We start from the raw sequence: 14556 nt of genomic DNA, 5'->3' as shown, positions 1-14556 counted from the left end.
GTTTTCAGAAAGGCGGTCATAAATAATTACAAATGAAGTTTATGCAACTAAATCTGAATGACTGTCGAGCGGCCCAAGACCTGCTTTCCCAGAGCCTGTTCGAAAATAATGTCGACATAGCTATTGTATGCGAACAATATGAAAATCTCCATAGCGGATTCCCCTTCAGAAGGAAGAAGCCCCAGTGGGTAGTATGCCGCGGAGGAATACCCAAATGAAGAAACTCTGCCTCTCTGACTTATTGAAACTTAAGAAATGCAAGGATTTAACCGCGTAAAAATTCTCAAGCTAGATTGGAAAGTCCTCAGGACAGGAAGCCGATATAAGGGTTATCAAACTGGCGATTTCTATAGTTTGCAAGGATATAGATGAAACCACCAAAAATAAGGAAGTATGCGAGCCCATCATCAACCCACCCGTGGAGGCAGTACTTAAATTGTTGGCAACAAAAAAAGTAAGCGATGGATCATGTGCTGGCTTAGGAAGCAGGTGGGATCGAAATGTACTTGACTCCAGTCACATCGCGAATGCACATGCACCAGTTCGAATGATAATTTCATGCAATGCACGAGAAGCAGAGCCATATTAGCAAGGACTGTAGTGCAAATGTGTGAAACATCGGCAATAGCAAACGCCCGGACTACAGGAGAGCCGTGTATCACCATCATCAACGGCGCAACAACCGGTATCCGGTCTAGGCCTGCCTTAATGAGGAACTCCAGACATCCCAGTTTTAGGCCGAGGTCCACCAATTCGATAAGGAACTCCAGACATCCCAGTTTTAGGCCGAGGTCCACCAATTCGATACCCCTAAAAGCTCTCTGGCGTCCTGACCTACGCCATCGCTCCATCTTAGACAGGGTCTGCCTCGTCTTCTTTTTATGCCATAGATATTGCTCTTATAGACTTTCCGGGCTGGATCATCCTCATCCATACGGATTAAGTGACCCGCCCACCGTAACCTACTAAGCCGGATTTTATCCACAACCGGTGATATCATAGATTTCGTCGTTATGTAGGCTACGGAATCGTCCATCCTCATCCTCAATCCTCAATTCTTCGGAGGATTCTTCTCTCGAACGCGGCCAAGAGTTCGCAATTCTTCTTGCTAAGAACCCAAGTCTCCGAGGAATACATGAGGACTAGCAAGATCATTATCTTATATAGTAAGAGCTTTGACCCTATGGTGAGACGTTTCACGAACAGTTTCTGTAAGTTGAAATAGGCTCCGTTGGCTGACAACAACCGTGCGCGGATTTCATCATTCCAGCTGTTATCGGTTGTAAGTTTCGACCCTAGATATGAGAAATTATCATCGGTCTCAAAGTTGTATTCCTTTGGTACGAATCAGGTTTAATAATTGCCAGGCGGCGCTGCTCTTGCCGAAAACAAGCCTTTCAAGAAATAATGGAGCATCCGCAGATGGGATTCATCAGAGCGAAAATGAATGGAATCAACATATATAACTATTATGCTCCACCAAGCGCAACACTTGCCGAGCATGAGCAGGTGCCGAGAGCGCTGGTTCAGGACGCAAAATTATTTTAACGCGTAGGCTCTTAAATGGGGCAGCCGAACAACTAATGTGAGAGGACGCGCTCTATGCGAAGCATTCGCAGAGCTAGACGTGGTAATCGTAGATGTAAGAAAGTCATATGTACACTGTCAGAGGATGAGTTCTGGGGCCCACAGTGGATTTGACATACATGAGCACCACTTTAATCAGGGGTTCTGGTTGTGGCCTACAAATTAGTCCTTCTACCAGCAAACCTCATCAACTGAAGACACGATTAGCAAGCATCGAAGACCCCAAGGAATATAGCGAGAAAAGCGAAATCAATCAGATAACCTGCACCGATTGTGAAAAATCATATATAGGGCAAACTAGAAGATGAATAACAACGAGGTTCAACGAACATATAAGGAAAGCAAAAAGCAGACCAACACATGCCCTCAAATCATTGGTAATCAGACACATCATACATCACGTATCAGAGAGACATACAATAACGGAGGATAACCTAAAGGTAATTAAGGGGGTTAATGGACTTCCGCAAATTGGACGCCATAGAGAGTCTCATCATCCGCTAGATACGGGAAGAAAAAAGAATTAACAGTGATTTAGGTAACATTAACAGTTGGCTTGCCCGGTTAATGAAGTAATCAAATTAATTAGTAATTAAGGTTTGGATTTAGATTCAAGGACAAGCTGGACCAGAAGTAGCTCTGACAAAAACTCACCGCGGAAGAGCACAGCTGGTCCTCGAAATACCGGTATATGAGGAATTAAAAACTCACTATTCGGCATTAAAAATTAAAAGTTGTCACACACAAACGACACACACAACCAAAGAAATCAATACTTGTCCAAAGTGGATCGTGGGGTTAGGCCGAGACAGCCGGTACTCACGTAAAAGTACCAGAACTTAACTGTCGGCATATGTTGAATAGTAGCCAATTTATTACTTCTTCCACGCTTTGTATTTTTCTACCTGGGTCCACGCACCCTCATAGTTGCACTACATAGTCACGCTGCTTTTACTCTATCGAGCTTCTAGGCCCCTTTATCAGTTCGAGTGACATGCCCCTTTAGCTTTCAAATACTTGCGGGTTGGCTCAAGAATCCCAAAAGATGATCCCTTCATTCATAACTTCGTGGCAATTAGGAATAGGTTTCCATTTTTCCTCCTGAGCATTTTCCTCCTACCAAGACTTATTGCAGATTAGCCTGTTCGCTTGCACTATTAAACATCATACTTGGGTTCGGTGAAAATGACCACCCCTCTGTACCACTTGAAAACGGTCAATTTTTCAATTTTCAAAATCATTTTTATTTAAACCAAATGTTGAACTTCAATAATATAGATCGAGAAAAATGAATGAAAAACCAATCTTATAATCTAACAAGAAAAAATGGAATAAACATTATGGCCACTTTGGGCACTCATTGTTTTTTACTAATAAATAACAAACTATAATTAATATAGCAAAATACATTACAATGAAAAATAATATGTAAGTTTTCGGGAAATGGTCAAAAGACCCGATAAAGTTAGCTTTGTCTTATTGACGAAAATTAAAAGAAATTCCCTAACCTCATTCTGCACTTTACATCTTAACAAAACTACTTCTGAAATTTAAATTTATTCTTAAGGCTAGTACAAAAATATACAATATACAATTTATTTATCTTAAAGCTAATAAAATGAATGATATATGTATTTAAAGATATTCTTATATTTCACAATTTTTTTTCTTTTTTGATGAGTGAAATGATCACAATACAATATAATAAAATATATAATTCATAACGACCGGAGGTGAAAGTAACACTCGTATAATATTTATATTATTTGCATAGGCCCACCAAGAAACAAGTGGCAGAACTGAGCACGGCCACCACTAACCAACATCTCGCAGCCACCGGTACCAGGATTTCTCTTTTTCATCCCGCTCTCGGTCTGGAGTATCTCCAGTCGAATCCCGGAGCCCCCACAGTCAAGTTCGGGGGGTATTCTATCCTTTTGTCCGTAGCCCGCCTATGTATATGATACATAACCGGATCACCGGCAGTATCAAGAATTAGAATATTCCTGTATACACGAACGCTTCGGGAGGATTGAAGCCTGTCATGAGAGCTTTCTCGAAATCCCAAATACTACGGCTGCGAAACCCAAGGGTTCATGCCATGCGAAATAGATCGCACTATGTGATTTAGAATCAATCTGACGGTAACTGTGTCGATTCTTGGCACAGCAGCAGCTGCATACATCACTTCATTAGTTACATAGTGCTCATAGTTTGACGAAGCAGTCCTATTAAGCCCCGTGCAAGCACGCAGACATTTCCTTTCAGAGATCCTTATTTTCTCCATTTGGCTAGCACTCAAATTAAACCAGATAGCACACCCATAGGTGAGCACCGGTCTAACCAAAGTAAGATAGCAAATAATCTTAACCTTCCGGCTAAGATGTGGAGCATAAAAGAGTCTTCGAAGAGACATGAATGCCTTGCGAGCGCTCTCTAGCGCGACTTTAACGTGCTCGTTAAATTGGAGACGCTCTTCAAGACGCACACCCAGGTATCTAACGCACTTCTTATGAGGAATGCGCTCAGAACTATCCTCGTTCGCGACAATGTGGAAATCTCTCCAATTCCTTTTCAAGTTCCTACTGGTGTACCCCAAGGAATTTCGAAAAAGAATCGTTCCACACTTTTGCGCGTTGATTTTCATCCGCCAACTGTTCGTGACGAACTTAATATTATTGAACATCTTCTGAAATTCAACTTTCACCTCAGTTACCTTCTTGTGTGCCGTGTAGGCTATCAGATCGTCAGCAAAGGCAACCAACGATCTTTTAGGAGATTTATTAAAATCGAAAGAGTTGAGTAGTTCGCCGGCAAATACCGCAAAAAGTGTAGGCGCAGTTAGTGTCCCTTGCTGTAATCCATTCAGAATATGAAATCCTCTACTAGTAGTGAGATTTCCCTCCGAAATGACAAAGCACTTGCCATACAGCATTACGCTACGAGGTGGCTGGGAAACTCGTTCTTCAGGAGCCTGGAAATCAGTCCATCCATCCAGGCGGTTTCAAAGGCCTTCTCCATGTCCATAAGGCAAGCACCTACGCAATCACCATTGTTAATCCGCCAGCAAATATCAGACATTACCTTCGTTATTGCATGTATTGCCGAATGTCGAGATCGAAATTCGAATTACGCATTCGACAATAATTCCTTCTTCTTGATATGCCCGTTCAAGGCTTTCAATACCAAAACCTCAAACACCTTGCTGATGTTAGGCAGCAAACTGATTGGGCGGTAGCTCTTAGAGCTGGATGAATCGTACCCTCTCTTTAAAATCGGGAATACTCGGGCTTTCTTCCATTGTCCTGGAAAGAAGGAATTGTTCAATAAATTATTGAACAAAATGCAATAATTAGGAATGGTAATGTCTGATAAATGCCTGAGGACCACTTTGGGAATGCCATCCATACCGGATGATCTCTTATTGTTTACTCTTCTAAATATGGAAGATAACTCCACACATGAGACAATTTAATCAAGCAGATTATCACTCGGTATGAGATCAGCCTGCTACGCAGAGCTAAATTGGAGAACTATAGTGCCCTTCAGGCTATATTTGAAATTGTGGACACCTCGTTCTACAATTTCCGAAAGTCGTGCTGGTTCTAAGTCTGTTCTGGGCCGATGCACCCATTCAAAGTGCTCCCCTATAAGTTCGAGTTTCAGAGCATCATCCATCACGATGTAATCGCCTCGCGCATCAACAGTTACACTATTGGTGTCTATACTTAAATCAATAAGGGGTTGTATGTCGCTACCACCGACTTTAATTCTTGGCACAGTTACTCGTGACTTCTTTCGGAATAACATATAATATTAATCTTTGTAAACATGGAATCTGAATCGCTTGGTGAAACACCCTTTAACTTCTCCTGGGCTTTTCACTTTTTTCAACCGTTTTATGGCTGCAGTTTCATATCCTTCCATATTATTGCGAGGTTTAATGTTAGGGACGACTTGTTCAATTGTATCCAGTGTCAAGTTCTCCAGCTTGGGAAGATACTAAAGTATTTCCTCGTTGCTCAAGTTCCTGTCACCTGGTGCAATTGTACTATCGTTTTCCCCATCAAGAGGTGGGAATTCCTCTTGATATCGCCGAATAAACTTCTCTTGGAATTTCTTCCAATCTGTTTGTTTAAAGTTCAGCCTGTGGACGCCATTGTCCATCGGCAGAAGGCGAACTCTTCGTCCACCAAACAGAACTTCAATAAGGATAGCGTTATGGTCGCTATCGTAAGAAAGAGTCTGTAATTTCCGTTGAGGATTCCAAAATTTAAAGTTCAGGCGCGCGTCAGCAATGCACAAATCCTGATAGGAATTTGCCCTGAGCCAGGTTGAACTATGCTTAGCATTTAAGTCGCCAGCCATAATATAATAATTATGCAGCCTGTTCAGTTCGAGTATCGTAAACAGAGAATGCAATTCCTCCTTGAATTTGGCTTGATTGTTTCCCACTGCATAAACTGACAGATTGTATAAATTCCCTCCTCCAAGCAGTGAAAACAGAATACAAGAGACTTCGATACATTTAAAAGTTTCAAATTCAGGCCTATTAATATCCCTGAAACGATAATGGGGACCCACAAGTATTCATTTGACAGTTCACTGCTGAGTGACCATAGCGCTGGCATCTTCGGCACTGGACTATTTCGCCCCACAGCAGGCGCTCAAAACGAATGGCTTGGTAATTAAGCAACCTGATGCCGATCAGATCGCTTCCCCGTCTCTCCGGGCTTATCTGCACGAAGAAATACGGCAGGATTCGTTTTTCCAAAACGGATCTCCTCATACTAAAGCGTGACACTGAGAGGAACTTGACCTCAGTTCCCGTCTCCCGGAGCATTTTGAGCACCTCATCCAGCTCTTCAGCAACCAAGCCTTTCAGAAGGAAGGTTTGCACCTTCTTCTCCTTTGAAGTGTAGGCGAAGTGAGGAGCCTTCACTCGCTCGAGGACCTCCCGTGCTTTCTTAAAATCTGCTATTTTGCTACATTTGACTTGGACTATCTCGGCCCCCATCATTTTAATAATAAAATCCGAGAAACCCGCGCTCCCATTAAGTAGAGTGGCTAAATCTCTACCACCTAATTCATAAACATTATTGGGGGCACCCTTTCCCCTTTTCTTTATTTCGAGTGCTGCTTGTGGCCCCGGTCGGATCACTTTTTAAATTTTCAATTCTACTTGTGATATTCTTTACGTTAGTTAATATTTTTTCTTCAATTTTGTTTTTTAGAAACATAGAGCAAAAACTCACCCCATTTTCCCTCTTCACTACTATAACCAGCCTGGTTAGCACCTTCTTCTGGCACATTTCCACCGCCACCGTTGTCCCTGTCCGGACAGACTCGCTGCCGAAAACTTGTTCGCCCTCAAGGCAGCCCGGCTCCTCCATGGCTGCAGAAGTATTTGGAGAAAGCTTCACTTGTTTCCTGGCTACCTTTGAAGAAGGCGGGCTCGACTCCCCAGCCATTAGCTGCACTGTAAACTTTCCATTTTTCTTGATGACATTTGATTTTTAAGATCTTCGTGTGTCTTCGCCAGCTCGCTATTTCTTCTTTCAAGGTTGGCTATCCTTACTTTGGCTCTTTTGAGGTCTGGATCCTCCTGGTTACGGACTCCACGACCGATCTGAGTGCCATTAGGCCCTATGGTGGGGGGCCGGTCTGGTCCGCCACCCGTCGACGGCTCGCCCCTCATTCCCGTCCACAACACACAAGCCAAAATACGAATTTTTTCTCAAATTTTTTGGGGAAAACTTAGATAACAAATCAAAAGTAAGGTAGTTTAAATTAAGTTTTTAATTATATTTTATTAATTCAGTAATATAAATATCTTTTTATATTATCGATAAAAATTAATTTAATTTAAATTTTAAATTGTTTTTATTAATGATAATAATTTGGAGACACGTCCGCTCCTTGGTCCTCACACTTTTAAACCTTTTATTCGCCTTCGCCTCAGGAAGTAATCCCCAGTAGCGAAATCTGAAACATTATCTCTTATGAAGTAAGACAACTCCTCAATGCACTTCTGAATATTAATTGGGAAAACCTAAAAGAAAAGAAAGTTTAAAAACATGTTATATTTCTCATTTTCATTTTTCGAGACGTAGATATGCGTAACAATTTCAACTTCAACAATCACCTGGACTGCACTTTACCATGTCCGTGCTCAATCAGATCTGGTAAGATCAACTGGTAACATGTTTCACAGGTGTTTAATCAAGAATCTGATGCAGGTAAACTAATCCATCCGCATGTATGGTATGTCGAAAATAAGTTATATGAGCCGAGAATATGCAACACATAAACCAATACCCTTCCCATCAAGTGATTGCTGGAAAAGTTGATTAACTTCAAGCAAAATAAACATAAAAGCAACAACAACCGATAGATTGCCTGCAACCTAAAACTACTCTTCAACTTTAAGATTTCGGTGAAAGCCTTATAATTTTAATAGTCAATACCTGTCTAATTTTTTTCTCCTTTTTTCGAGTCTATGCCAAAATGAAAATATTCCCAATTGTTTAGCATCGTAAAAATGCTTGATTGCAAACCAAACTCAAAGCAATCAATCTTCTTGAAAGTTTCGGCAAATTTAGCGGCGGTAGCAGCATGAATTCTACTCTACCTTAGTAGACTTTATTATCTGAAGGTGTTTCTTCGATATGTGCTATCTTAAGATACATGAGTACCTATAGACGGATGAACGGACAATTAGTGTTCCGACAAGAACTGTTGGAAAACCCAATAATCTTGTTTGTGATTAGCGCTTTATGCTCGACTGGTACAAGCATCTCCCCTTCGGCAGTTGGCAGTTTTTGTTGGTCTGCTGTTCCCAAGACGTGGGGATATGAATGAAAGATTATTGAAATTGTATGTTGAAGATATCGCAATCTGAATCTTTGGTTGAAGTCCTTGTCTTTCACGAATTTTAGGAAATGTTTACAAGCATAGGACTCAGATGCGTTAGCAAACTAGAATGATCGGGGGATTATTTTTTCTGAATTGATATGAATGGACAAATTCCTAGCTCCCCTTCTAATGAGTACCAAAGGTGTATTGACCTTATAGTCCCTGGCTTAGGTCCCTGACCTATGCTGTAAGTTTCGTGTAACATTACAAACTTTTTGCGAAGATGAGTGTGATTTCTTCCACTACAAAAAATGTACACAAATTGATAGTCTAATCCGAGCAGCCCCTCTTCGCGCCTCAATAGCCCCATCCATTACTGCTATACTACTGAAAAATTTAGCAGTTTCCTCAACAAAGCAGTGGAAAGTACAATTTGAAATTTGCAATGCAATTTACGCTTTTAACTAAAAAAATATAAATATGAAAAGAAGGGAAATGGAGAAGATCAAAAGAAACCACTCCACTGTTTTTTAGAGTGGCTCGCGAAAGATTACCACTTTAACCGTTCAAATTCTAAAAGTTCAAATTATACTATACATTTTTTTTCGGATTCACTTATATTACAGGTAATTCCACTTTCACTTAGCAGAAAAATGAATAGATTACTGACAAAAGCCGCCCGCTTTGTTATCTTTTTGATGGCAAACAGAAAGATTTGGCGATGGACCGGCTTTCCCGTAGCGAGCAACGTGTGCTCCACGGTCGATTATATCAAGACTTTTAGGGAATCCCCAAGCACTCCAACGGCGATGGGAGTACTCCTTTCGAATGGCATGGACTGAGCGGTTTGGCAACTTGAATGGGATTACTCTGCCACCTAAAAATCTTTGTTCGAACAATTGGGCCCAATTCAATGAGGCTTAGTGTTGCTCTCAAACGATCAAGCACGCACTCATTGATATTATCTACAAAAACGGTAACAATGAAGAATTGAACCATGACATCCGAAAAGTAATTCTTCTAATTGAAATTGCGCATTGCAAAAAAGAAAAAAAAAGATAAACTTAAAAAGTGATTTAACCTGACTTCTTCATTTATACTCCTACCCCGTGCAGAAAACATCTAATGCTATTTAAGTCTCAAGCACAAACATGTGGATAGGTTGTTTGGCTTGGTTACTAACCCTTGTTGGCGATCTGGCTCGTCCACACACTTGCCAAGCCTCAACAAACAGTCGTAACGCAAACGTGTGGACAGGGTTTTTTTCGGCTAACCCAGGATGTGGAAACTTCCAAAGACATCACTAGAAACCGCTGAAGTGAACTATTCATGGACGTAAATGCACGGCTACGTACTAAACCACACCCGTGCATCCTTCAACCGCTCACCCCGCGGAACTGTCTTTGGATATTAATTCACGAGGCCGGTTAGCAATTATGCTGTCATTCCTGTATCGCCATCACCCGCCTTTCCCTTACCACTATCCGGAGCTCTTTTTGTTAGTCACGATTCCTGCCATTTGTCTTCCGACTGAAGCATGAATATTGCATGCTCGGCGTCTCCTTCCTCGTAGGGGCAGGTTCGGCATGATGGCGAGAGCAAAACTGAACTAATGATTAGAGGTAGCAGCACTCTATTGACGTATTTCATCATCATCAACGGCGTAACAACCGGGATCCGGTCTAGCCCTGCCTTAACAAAGAGCTCTAGACATCCCGGTTTTGCGCCGAAGTCCACGAATTTGATATAACTAAAAGCTATCCGGTGTCCTGGTCTACGTCATCGATATTGCCCTTGTAGACTTTTCGGGTGGGATCATCCTCATCCATACGGAATAGTTGACCCGCCCACCGCAACCTATTGAGCCGAATTGTATTCAAAACCAGTCGGTGGTGGTATCGCTCATAGATTTAGCCGTTATGTATGCTACGGAACCGTCAATCCTCATGTAGGGGGTCGAATGCGGCCAATAGTTTGCAATTTTTCTTGTTAAGAATCCAGGTCTCCGGGGAATACAGGAGGACTGGCAAAATCATTGTCTTGTACTGTAAGAGTTTTGCCCGTACAGTGAGGCCTTTCAAGCAGAACAGTTTTTGTAAGCTGAAATAGATTCTGTTGGCAGCAGTTATCAGTTGTGATTTTCGACCCTAGATAGGAAAAATGTTCAACGGTATCAAAGTTGTAGTCTCCTATCTTTATTCTTCCCGTTTGACCAATGCGGTTTGATGTTGTCGGTCCTTTGGTTTTTGGCGCTAACATTGCCTCTTCCCATAATGTCAATATCGTCAGCGTAGGTTAGCAGTTAGGTGGACTCGAAGAGGATGGTGCCTCTTGCATTTACATTCGCATCGCGAATCATTTTTTCCAGGGCCAGGTTAAAGAGAACGCATGATAGAGCATCCCTTGTCGTAGACCGTTGTTGATGTTGAATGGTCTTGGAAGTGATCCTGCTGTTTTTATCTGGCCTCGCACATTCGCCAGGGTCAACCTAGTCAGCCTTGTCAATTTCGTTGGGATACAGAATTGTCTCATGGCCATGTACAATTTTACCCGGGTTATGCTGTCATAGGCGACTCTAGAGTCAAGGAAAAGATGGTGCTATGCTCTCATAGGCGGCTTTAGAGTTTTTTAATCGCTTACCGCAGAGAGAAAATCTGATCTGTTGCTGATGAGTGAAGCCTCTTTGGTATGGGCCAATGATGTTCTAGGCGTATGGGGCTATCTGAACTAGCAAGATAGCAGAGAATATCTTATCAGCAACTTGATACCTCTATAATTGCTGCACTGCGTAGTATCCCCCTTTTTATGTATGGGACAGATGACACCTCGTTTTCAGTCGTAAGGAATTGATTCGTTGTGTGACACCTTGAGCATCAGTTGATGAACTTCTTGGTGTACTTGGTCGCCTGCATATTTAACTAATTCGACTGTAATTCCATCGACTCCTGGCGACTTATGGTTTTTAAGCCGGTGGATTGCTCGGACTGTTTCTTCTATGCTTGGTGATGACAGTATTTGTCCGCCAGTATTTAAGTTGTTGAGCAGTTCATCAAAATGCTAACCCATCGGTTCGATATGCACATTCTGTCGAAAATCAGATTTCCCTCATTGTCCCGATAGGATGAGCATCGAGGTGTGTAAGGCTTCATCCTGCTGATTTGTTGGTACAACTTACGCACCTGGTGCGATTGTTCCCTGCACTTTTCGAGTTCACAGACCTGTTGGTTCTGACAGGCTTCCTTTTTCCGTCTGTAAAGTCTTTTCTCCGATCGCCGGAGTTCGTGATAAGTAGATATGCGGCATTCTTTCATTCCGTTGGTAGCTTATATTCATCGTCGAACCGGCCATTCCGACTTTTTTGAGACTGAGGTCAAGTATGTTTATGGCCGTATCAGGAGATAGTGAAAATCATTTGTTGATGCTTCATCTCTAAGATCTCTGTTGACTGCGGTTATTGCGGCATCGATTTCCCCTTATAAGTGTTGCGGAGGGCTATGTTGCGGATGGGTTCAGTGTTAACTCTCACCATCTGGGGGGATTCTAGGTAGTCTTGTTATTCGAGCAAGGAGAACCCTGCCAACGAGATAGTGATCCGAGTCTATATTGGCCCTCCTATGTTCTGACTCACGGCTGAGAGGTGGCGGCGTTCGATTAATACGTGGTCAGTTTGATTAAAAATGTTCCCATCTGGGGGGCGCAAGCCAAGTACTTCCAATAACCATTTCGTGTGACACTGCTATTTGAATAATCCGCGGTCCGTTATCATTTGTATTTTGATGAAAGTTATGGGAACCAACGTATCGCCTGAATATGGGCTTCGTCCCTACTTGGCTTTTAAAATCCCATGCTATGATTTTAATATCATACCTAGGACAGGCTCCGAAGGTTCATTCTATTGCCTCGTAGAAGGCTTCCTTCTCCGACTCTAGAGTCTATTCTGTAGGGGGTGAACGTTAATGGGGTTTATGTTTCTAAATTTACCTCGCAAGCGCAGAATGCATAGCAGTTTGCTTATGTTTACAAAATCGATAACAGCAGGTTTCATTTTTTTCGCTGACTAAGAAACCTACTCCGATAACATGATTTACTGGGTGGCCATTATAATATATGGTGTAGTGGATTTCCATTGCCGGGTTCGTCTTTGTATTGTCAGTCTAATCCGAGGCTCCTTTTGCAGACCTATGTCATCTTTATCGGGGCCAAGAAAGTGGAGAGCAGCAGAGATTGGCCCGCATGAGGGGAATACATTCAAAAAATCTAAACCTGAACCCAAGAGGACCAGGATAGGTCAACGGTGAAAGGAAGAATTAGGAAGCCCGCCATTAGCTATGCTAGTGTGGTAAAGGGCATTTGACTGGTCATACTGCCAAAAATGTTTCCCGAGCAAATCCTCACTCGAGGGGAGCAGAAAACTATCGAAAACTTTGTCGTTAGGTAGATGTGTAAGGGATGGACTGCGAAACTTGGGTTCACCGAGATACGCTTTTGACATATACTGGTGAACTGCGCGACGGAAGACACTGCATTGTGGCTTAAGACTATAGTTCCTAAATTGCCAGGCCAGGAAGGAGCAGAACTGTCACCAGGATATACCAGAAGCACACATGGTGACAATGTTTCCCCCGAAAACCGAGAATGAGGATCTCCATACGCGATTATGAAGAGTCTTCAGAAGTAAGGTAAAGAGCAAGGGAATAGAAACCGATGCCGATGACCGATGCCTGGAGGCAATCAAACGTCGAAGTTGATGGCAACTACCGATTTGGCAAGATATCTGTGCATATGCACAGGGAAAAGACGAGAAAAGACACCTCGGAGGAGACACCGAGTGGAAAACATACCGAGGTACCCGAAGAAATCACGGAAGCCACAGAGGCGGAAAGGATTGGATCAGTCAGGGAAGTACTTAGGAAGGACAGCGACGCGCAGAGAAGCGCCATATCGAACGGGAAGGGTGATACTTCAACAATAGAGAAGAGCTCCAAGCAATAACGGAGCCAATGGCCAGCATTAAGATAGCCCAGATAAACCTGCACCATGCGAAAGCTGCATTTGCGGTAATTGCAAGGACAAATTCCAAGGAGAACATTGGAATAGTGCTAACTCAGGAGCCCTGCGTGTATCGCTGGCAGATTCGCGGCCTGCGATGGGGAAGCATGCAGATAATTTGGGACTCCTCTTGTGAAAACACAATTTAAAACATATATGTCTTTCAGAGTTTCTGACCGGGGACCTTGTAGCTATCCAAGTGTCACTGGAAGCCCGGGGGAGCACTCGAGAGACAACCGAAACAAGTCGCTAGACTGGTGAAGTACTGTGAGAAGAAGGCGTTACCGCATCTCCTCGGCTACGGTGCCAACGCCTATCACGAAGTCTGGGAAAGCAGCGACACCAATCGCAGAGGTGAGTACCTTCTTCAATTTATTGTTAGCAATAAGTTAGAAATATATAACATAGAGAACACTCCAACATTCGTGACCAGCACTAATGACTCTACTCTAATAAGCGGGCTGGTCAAGAATTGGAGAGTGTCGGAAGAGCCCTTTACTTCTGATCACAGAATAATCAGATTCGACATTGAGGGCAACTCCGAAGTAAAAATAATAATAAAGAATCCCAAGAGAACAGGTTGGGATTCCTATGCAACGCAACTGAGCTACAACATGGCTCACCTTCAAGGGGGCGGCAACATCAGGAGCGAACTAGAACTAGAAACAATGGTGGAAAACCGGAACACAGTCGTCATTGACGCATATGAGGCCAGCTGTCCGACTAAGACAGTTATGTCATCAAGGGTGTACCCTGGTGGAATAGGAACTAAGCCACAATGAGAACAGAGGTACGAAAATTCTTTAACCGGGTAAAATAGACTAGGAACTGGAAGTGCAAAAATCCACTGACTGCGTGTAGGAACACGATCAGGCAAGCAAAACGTTATAGCTTCAGGGAATTCCATGAAGGGATCGAACAAACCACAAAAGCAACCAGTCTTTACAAAGCTGTAGCAAAAGACGGGGCAATATCTTCTCTCTGTTTGAAGAAGGAGGATGGGACATTTACCAAAAATGCTAAGGACAGAGTATACCTGCTTCTCAGAACTCATTTTCCAAGATC

At 42.7% G+C, this 14556-nt stretch overlaps 1 long non-coding RNA gene across 2 annotated transcripts; it reads right to left on the bottom strand.

Moving 5' to 3' along the window:
* Positions 1-7495: 7495 nt before the first annotated feature.
* On the bottom strand, positions 7496-8233 carry LOC119655991. Of its 2 annotated transcripts, none has more exons than XR_005249975.1 (3): positions 8055-8233; positions 7733-7999; positions 7496-7639 (listed from the first exon to the last, which is right to left on the bottom strand). It is a non-coding gene; the product is annotated as an uncharacterized LOC119655991 (long non-coding RNA). The 2 variants fall into 2 exon arrangements; XR_005249976.1 differs by having other exon boundaries at positions 7733-7924.
* Positions 8234-14556: the final 6323 nt, after the last annotated feature.

Source organism: Hermetia illucens, chromosome 4, assembly GCF_905115235.1.
Source record: "Hermetia illucens chromosome 4, iHerIll2.2.curated.20191125, whole genome shotgun sequence".
Lineage (NCBI taxonomy): Eukaryota > Metazoa > Arthropoda > Insecta > Diptera > Stratiomyidae > Hermetia > Hermetia illucens.
The sequence above is the reverse complement of the archived record's forward strand: the minus strand, read 5'-3'. Positions and strand labels throughout refer to the sequence as shown.